This window comes from Bidens hawaiensis, unplaced genomic scaffold, assembly GCF_021521415.1.
Source record: "Bidens hawaiensis isolate Kalapana, Puna unplaced genomic scaffold, B.hawaiensis_p1.1 tig00005588_1, whole genome shotgun sequence".
NCBI lineage: Eukaryota > Viridiplantae > Streptophyta > Magnoliopsida > Asterales > Asteraceae > Bidens > Bidens hawaiensis.
In genome coordinates this window covers 234,670-242,995 of record NW_027491362.1, presented here as the reverse complement: position 1 = coordinate 242,995, position 8,326 = coordinate 234,670, and the positions used below count along the sequence as shown (strand labels likewise).

Below are 8,326 nucleotides of genomic sequence, written 5' to 3'. Positions count from 1 at the left end.
GTAGGGAACTGGGAGAGAAACTAGAGAATCACGCAATAGGGCCACAATTCAGTCAGGGACCCCGCATACGTTATTGTCAAGGGCGGCATGGTGATCCTGACGGATATGTATTTCCCATCTCAGCACACAGGGTGCGAGATGTTTTCACAAGATGGTGTTAAAACTTGGAGGTTGGAGGAGATGCAAGATATTATTAGAGTGTGATAGTGCTATGAGAGAGTGAGTGTGTGTGTGTGTGTGACCAAGTCATATGTATGTTTTTCTGTTTTGGGATATTTCATTTTTTTCTTTCCAATTTTGGTTTTCTTTATTTTCCAACTGGTTTTGTAACGGTAAAATAACTGAAATGTCTTTGGTACCTGCAAACAACTATATCAGTACAAAAATATATGTGCGACATAATAATAATAATAATAATATTAATAATATAATTCACTTTAAATAATGCATATAGAGAGCTAGCTATACATGAAAACATAACTTGATGTTTACTTATGGATCATCAATAGTATGCTTGGAATATACCAAAACCAATACGTGGTTAAACGAGAGGTGATTATTTGATTTGGTGCTACCTGTATGAAGAATTGTAGAGGTATTAAGATCACCTACAAGTGACCATCACGATTAATAATTCCAGAGGATGGATGGTCCCTGCGAGATATCCCCACCGTTCGAATTCTCCTCTTCGTAATCCGGATACCGAGGTGGAGGCTGCATGAAATAATCATCAAACCCCGGGAATATATCGTAGTCGTCCACATTGTTTTTATTATCATCATGCAAGATGAACGAATTAGAGGATGTGGAGTCAGAGCCGGGGGTGTCTGTCTCAATGACTGCGACCGCATCAGGAACCGAGTTGGCAAAGCGAGTTGCTTCAGACTGAATCTGTGAGGAGGAAAGCGACGTGCCACCGGGGATGTTGGGTGGCTGGTCAGGGAAGTTTAACTTGGCCGCTTTGCCACGGAGACAGCAGGACGCGGCATCAAAAGCTCTAGCGGCTTTCTCGGGTGAGTCGTATGAGCCTAGCCAGATCCTCTCGCGGCTGTTGGGCATTCTGATCTCGCACACCCATTTCCCCCACTTCCGCTTTCGGACACCTCTATATTTTGGCTCATGCACTGAACACTCTGATGATTCGGGTAGTTTGGTCATTACTGATGGAAATATCTTTTGGAATAGTTTGGTGCTGTTGGATATTATCGGGACGACTTTATTTATATATGTGAGTTTTAATTTAAGTGAGTAAGATCAAGTGTTACGTGGAATGTAAGTGTTTTAAGGTCAAAGAACACGTTGATCAGGATTAATTCTTCTGTCAAATCTATTACTGTATTAACTATTTTAAAAAGATTCTAAAATGCTATAGTATGTACTATGTTCCATCGCATACTACACACAATCATGTAAAGATATTATCATTGACTATACCGAACATGAAGATTAGACATTATAGTTAATCTTAATTTCTAAATTAAATGTCATATATCCAAGTATATTGGGATATTAATAACCCTATGTTTAAGGGTGGAGGGGGTGAAGGGCTGATAGTACTATCGGGTAGAGCGGGAACATCGTCGCCCGCTCAAAAACTTTGCCAGCATCACTTTATGAAACAATAAAATTCCGAACCGAGAATTAGAAGAGGGCCACAAACATGTAGCTATGAAGAAGTTACATTAGCAAAAGCTTGGATCTATGTTTCTGAAGACTTAGACCCTGTGAACTAACAAACATTGGGTATTAAGCCACAAGTTTGGAACTATTTTGCTTCAGAGAGAGGATCCAGTAATCGTATCGTGCACAAGTGTGACAAAGTATGATGAAACAAATTTACGATCGTGATCACGACACGTTTGAAGTGAAAATGAAAGTTAGAAGCCGATGGAATTGAGAATAGTATTTTATTTATATATATTTTAATAAATAAAGTATTGTTTAATATATTTATGTATTTTAAAATGAAATCTATGCATTTTTATCAATTTTCGTGTTTTTGAGTTTATAATTTATTAGTAATTTTTTATTAAAAATTAAAATTCTTTAGAGCGATTGGAAGGAATTACGTTATCCCTTATAATAGTTCAGGGTACTACAGAATTGGCCGGATCTTAAGACAGTTTGAACTATTTATGTTTGTCGCCCCCTCTCCCTCTCTTAACATTTCGCCCCTTTTGTAGCCTGGGGCGGTGTTCCTCCAAAAATCGCCCTGTTTTACTGCCCACTACGCATACCCTAAGAGGAGGGGAGTTGATTTACGCGGTGCTATCTTGAAAGTGGGTTTATAGAGCACTTGTGTTAATTAGGCAAAAATCGTTGTGGTCATTTTCTTGAGTGAGATAGGCCACACATGCTATTAAATGCATACATGGTGACGTGAGGATTCTCAGTATCTTAGTTTTCTTTCCAGAACCTTTTCAATTACCTATATCGATCCCATTGTAAGTTTTTCAGAAAGGCCAAAGAAAACAAACGACTACTCACAAATAGTAAGAAAGTTCAGTCTTCAGTGAGTACAAGGAGAAAAAGGAAAAGAAAATCAGAAAAGAGTAAGAAAAAATATGCTATATATCTTACAACGGGTATTTTGTCACTGATCTATTATACTCTCTTTTCACCATGTATAGTCACAGATCCATGCTAGGTTGGTGGTGTCCTACGTGTCACCATGTATAGTCACAGATCCATGCTAGGTTGGTGGTGTCCTACGTGACCATATGTTTCTCATCTATCTTTCTCATCGACACTGGGCTCGCAAGGACCACTATTATTTGAAAAATGAATTATTGGCGATGTTCTTAATTGTAAATTCTGACGAACCACCTAGTTTAGCTATTTATAACAGTGAAGTATATATTTCGTCCTTTACGTGTATATATATATACCTCTCTTTAATAATCACACTGAACATCCTTAAAGGATTTGTAGCAAATTACGTCCTTTATTCCAACGATCAACTATCTAGGTCATCAACTCAAGGCATGTGAGGGAGAGAGAGAGAAAGATACACTGAAATTCTAACCAAAGGGGAGGAAAAATAATAGAAATTCATGTGCCTGGATTTAACGACATAAAAAAACAATCTTTAGATTAAAGCATGGAATTTGTTATAAACTCTTACTTTATAGATACCCGGTGTCTTTTTTTCACAAAAAGACCAATATTATGGAGGAAGAAAGATGGGGCAACTCACAAGAAGCAAGAAAGTCAAAAGTACAAACAACCGAAAAACAAATCAACTAGAACCATGACAGATTACAAACTATAAAGAAAATGTTTCAAATTTAAATTTGCACAACTTATCCAATTCCAAACACAATTTTTTGCTCATATGCTAGAACCACATGTCCACAAGAATGAGGTTGTTCTAATGTCAATAAGTAACTTGTCCACTGATCTAGTTTTATTGTTGAAGATCATGTCATTCCCACATTATACAACAAGTGACCATCAAGATTGCTTGAATCCCGAGACTCTGCTCTCTTTTCTTCTTGTTAGCTAGGATAATCCAAAATGTCTAACAATTTACTTATTCTTATTGACAAGCATGTAGATATCTGTGGATGAGTTTGGAAGCTATATCTTCCCCACAAATAAATCGAAATGCGATATTAATTTAAAATTTAATTATATTCATTTCTTATTGTGAACCCGTCTAGTGATATATATGCCACGGATTACAACTTGACCAGCAGCCCCCAACCAATTTTGGACCCATTGAACTTTTTATTTAATAATCTGATTAATTACCCTAGTAATGGTGATGAACCATGAATGCAAATATGCTATTTGTTAGTTTAAACTTTTATTACCCAAAAAAAAAATCCAAACCCATCAAAAACCTAACCTTAAAAGCTAAAATTAAACCCCAGAACTAAATCGGAAATTTTATTTTCTGAATAAGGGATGCTACATAAAGATCTTTTTTTTTACTTTTTTTTTGCGTTTTTTTGTTTTTGTTTTATAATTATTTTTAATTTTTATAATGATAAAAGATGTTTTTTTTTTGCGTTACAAAAATAATGTGATGTAAGTGATCAATGGTGCATAGTAAGATGGAGGGAGATGATCAAGGGTTGAGAAGAGGTTCCTTAGGTAGCGTTTGGTATAAAACAATGGAAGGTAAAATGGAATTAGCCATTCCTAAGGGAATATAAAAGTCATGTTTGGTTGTCATGTGGTAACGGAAAGAACCATTCTATAGTGAATAAAATTCCCTCCAAATATAAGATATTCATTCTTTTAGTAATAGTTTTTTTCATTCCTTCACATAATAGAATCAACAACTCATAATATTATTATTTTATTACTATTATATTAGAATTATTATTATTATTAGAACTATTATTATTTTTATTAATAATATAATACAACATATTATTATTATATTATGATTATTATCTTATCTTATTATCTTATTGTTTTGTATAATAAAATATAATTATTATTATATTACAGTTATTATTGTATTATCAATATTATTATTATTTGATGAGTCAATGCTTCATAATATGTATGCGTAATTTAACATTTTATGATTGTTTTTATTTGGTTTTGATGATCTTGCTGAAACGCACGTATCCTAAAATTTAGTTAATATAAATATTCATATTATTAATAATTAGAGTTAAGTGTCATTTTAGTACTTATGGTTTGTCCAGCTACGCAACTTTAGTACCAACTTTGAATATATTGCAAATGGCTACCTCACTTTTTTAAAACTTGCAATTTTAGTACTTTTTTTAACCTCGTCTATTTTTTTCGTTAAGTCAGGGGTAATTTGGTAATTTCATAATTTCCTTCATCATTTCTCTTTTTTTTCATCTCTCTTTTCTCTTCCCGTGTTCAACCCCATCTCCCCCCCCCCCCTTTTTTTTCACTTATCCCTATATCCAAGCAAACCTAAAATCCCAAAATCCAAACCCCAAATTTGTTCTTAAGGTTGCATATTGAGAGCACACCTAAAGGTTTTTGTGCTTTCTCATAAGATATTATTAGAGGTAACTGGTAAGGTTAAGTTATACCTGCACCGATTTAGACTGAGCAAACTCGAAGGCACTGGTAGCAACCGACACTGAAGTAGAGAGATGATGGTGGTTGCCAACATCACCGCCGCACCCCCACCACCGCATATACAACCTTCGTCGCCTAGGATTCCCAAATGGAACAGTCAATCGGGGCCATAGAAGTTAATCGTCGTCGCCTAGGGTTCGTAAACAGAATCAGACAACAGTCAATTGGAGCTACAAAACGCAGCACAAAATCAAACTGGAGGTGGTGCTGGGTTGCTGGCTAGAGGTTAATACGCCTTCACCTTGTATATGCAAGATGGTGGAGGCAGATGAATTGCAAGAGAAAGAGGGTGTGAGAGTTCCAGTGGTGGGTGGTGGTTGTGGATTTGACCGGAGATGTGGTGATGGGGGTTCCATTAGTAGGTTTTCTAAAGAGGGTGGCTGTGGATTTAAACAGAGACGTGGTGGTACTTGCCGGAAATGATGACCGGAGCAAAAGAGAGGAGAGAGAGAGAGACGGTGATGGGGAAGATGTGGTAGAAGACACAGAGAGAAAAGGAAAAATAAAGTAATATAATGAAATTACCAAAGTATTCCTGAATTAACGGAGAAAATAGACAGAGTTAAAAAAGTACTAAAATTGTAAGTTTTAAAAAAGTGAGGTAGCCATTTGCAATAAATTCAAAATTAGTACTAAAGTTGCATAATTAGACAAACTATAGGTACTAAAATGGCACTTAACTCTAATAATTATTATTACTAATAATAATATTATTGCTATAATAATAATAAAAGGACGATCATTACATTCGTACATGGTAACTAAACATGATAATAAAATGGTAATGATCCATTCCAATCTCACGTCCATTTCATTCCCTCATTCAATCCATTACGTCATACCAAACAGACCCTTAGTCCCATATTTTTAGAGTTCTCTTTTAAACAATTATGCATGTATGTATGAACTAAAATAACCAGGTTGACTCAAAATTCATAGGTTCAAATTCGATTATAAAAACAAATTCGCTTGGATAAGGATCCACTCCAAGTTTATGGTTGTGTTTGCAAAACTTAAAATTCGGTTTTGTGTTTCCTTGCGCCTTAATGTATGGTCAAATTCCACAAGTTGTTGAGCAATTATTTTTTTAGAACGGTGACTTTCTTATGTGTTAGGTTATCACACTCTCTAACTTGAAGAGTCACGTTGTTCCACTATAGTAAGACTTTGTTGTTTTAATGATGCTCACCAGGGCCGGCCCATGGGGAGGGCGACGGCCCAAGGCCCCGTCTCCCATGGGGCCCGAGGTGTTTAAATTGTTTTATATATATACATTAGCAAGGGGTTCTTAAGCAAAGAGTAGCCATAATATAAAAAGAAAAGTGAAAAAAAAGAGTTAACCAAACGCAATATTTTTGAAGCTGTGTTGAATCTACAGGTGTGGAAATGGTTGTGTGAGGAAGACGATGAGAAATAAATAATAATAGAATGAATTCTATTTATTAAACCTGTAGACTAGGTCCAAAAGTCAACTACTGTAGTCAATTAATAATATAATATTTAGACTACTCCCATTCACAATCTCAGAATCTCAATCCTACATTATAAAATTAATTTCTCTCTCTTCAATCTACAAAATTTAACCCACTCCAATCTTTTACTCCCATTAACAACCCAATCTCATCCTTTTTTTATTAAATAAATTCAATTTATAATTAGTTTTGATTAAATATATAAATATAATTAAGTAATTATATTTTTTTAAATATAAAAAACTTTAAATATGTATATTAATCAAACACATTTTATAAAATAGATAAAAATAAGTTACAATAGTAGCATGAAATACAAAATCTATATATAAATAATTGTTATGAATTAAAAATAAATAATAAAATGTGGGATATGTGGGATAAACAAAATCTAAGCATCCAGTAACATGGTGACACGTGGAAACAAAGATAATGTTTGGATATCTAGTTGATAACGCTAGATAATGTTATCTAAACAAAATCCAAGCAATTAGTAAAACCGTGACATGTGGTAACGAAGATAATGTTAATATTTAATTTGTATTAAAAATGCAAATTTTGAAACGAACTCCGTTTTTAATAAAATTTATACCGGAATGTTCACAAAAAAAACTAAACAAGATTGTGTTTTTAAATTTTTTTTAAAATTTTAAATATTATAAGTTATTTAAGAAAAATCAAATTATAATTAAAATTAATTATGTTAAGAGAAAAATCAAAAAAAAAATAAAAACCAACCAACCCAAGTGTGACACTTGGATTCCATTATCTTCAAACATGTTTGCAATCTTGATCGTGGTTGCAATATTCTCATGGCTTTTTTAATTTTTTTTTTTTTGTCCGATCTTGTAGGCATTGGATCACCAATGGGCATAGTCTTAAACTCTTTTGTTATCAAAACTATTTTACTGTAGTCAAAGACTTTTATTTACTTTTGAACAAAAACTATTTTACTATATTATAATATCTAATATGTTTTCTTATATTTAACTATTCTCTCTTAATTACGTGTTATTTACCGCGCACAACTTAATTTATATGTTTCAAACTCTTTTTATCAATGCTTATTCAAATTGACAAAGTAGGTAAATAAATTTTACCTCTTAATTTTTGTAAATAATTTATTATTGTTAGTTTAAGTCTTTGTCGTTATTTTTTTCAAGATACATTATTGATGCTGAATAATTTATACCGAGTAGAAGTTGTTTTGAGATTATTTTACCTAGTGATTTAATCAACTTTAGATGCTTTAAACAATCTGAATCACATTCGAATGCATTATATTCTATTGTTATCATAATTATTTTAATTACTGAGTTACTAGGGTTATATTTTAGGACCCTTTGTTATACATGCCCCAGGCCTTGGGTTTTTTTTGTATTCTCAGGGACGGCCCTAATGTTCACGCTGGCTTCATAGTTGGCTTGGGCATTCCTTCGGGAAACTATATCGTCGGCTGCCACTTGATAATCGTTGTGTCGCCACAAGAGTATAAATTTCCAGCGTAACACAGTTGGACTAAAACCCGGGTGAGCTCGGATCCTAACTGAGACCCTCGTAAGGCCTAGCTCAAATCTTTCATTGTCAATATTCACCAAATAACACAAGTGAGGATCGAACTTGAGTCTCCAAAGAAGAACCCAAACTTCCTATCACTAGACCACAAGTGATGGATTATTGAACAATTATTTATCTTGGGTTTTTCTCCTTTAAAAATTTTTATATTATGAATAAAAGTAAAACCACAAAAATATTCACAAAGAAAACAATTGATATAA

At 33.7% G+C, this 8,326-nt stretch overlaps 1 pseudogene; it reads right to left on the bottom strand.

Annotated features, from left to right (window-relative positions):
* Nucleotides 1-221: 221 nt before the first annotated feature.
* LOC143630177 (ethylene-responsive transcription factor ERF017 pseudogene) lies at nucleotides 222-1,158 on the bottom strand (annotated as a pseudogene).
* Nucleotides 1,159-8,326: the final 7,168 nt, after the last annotated feature.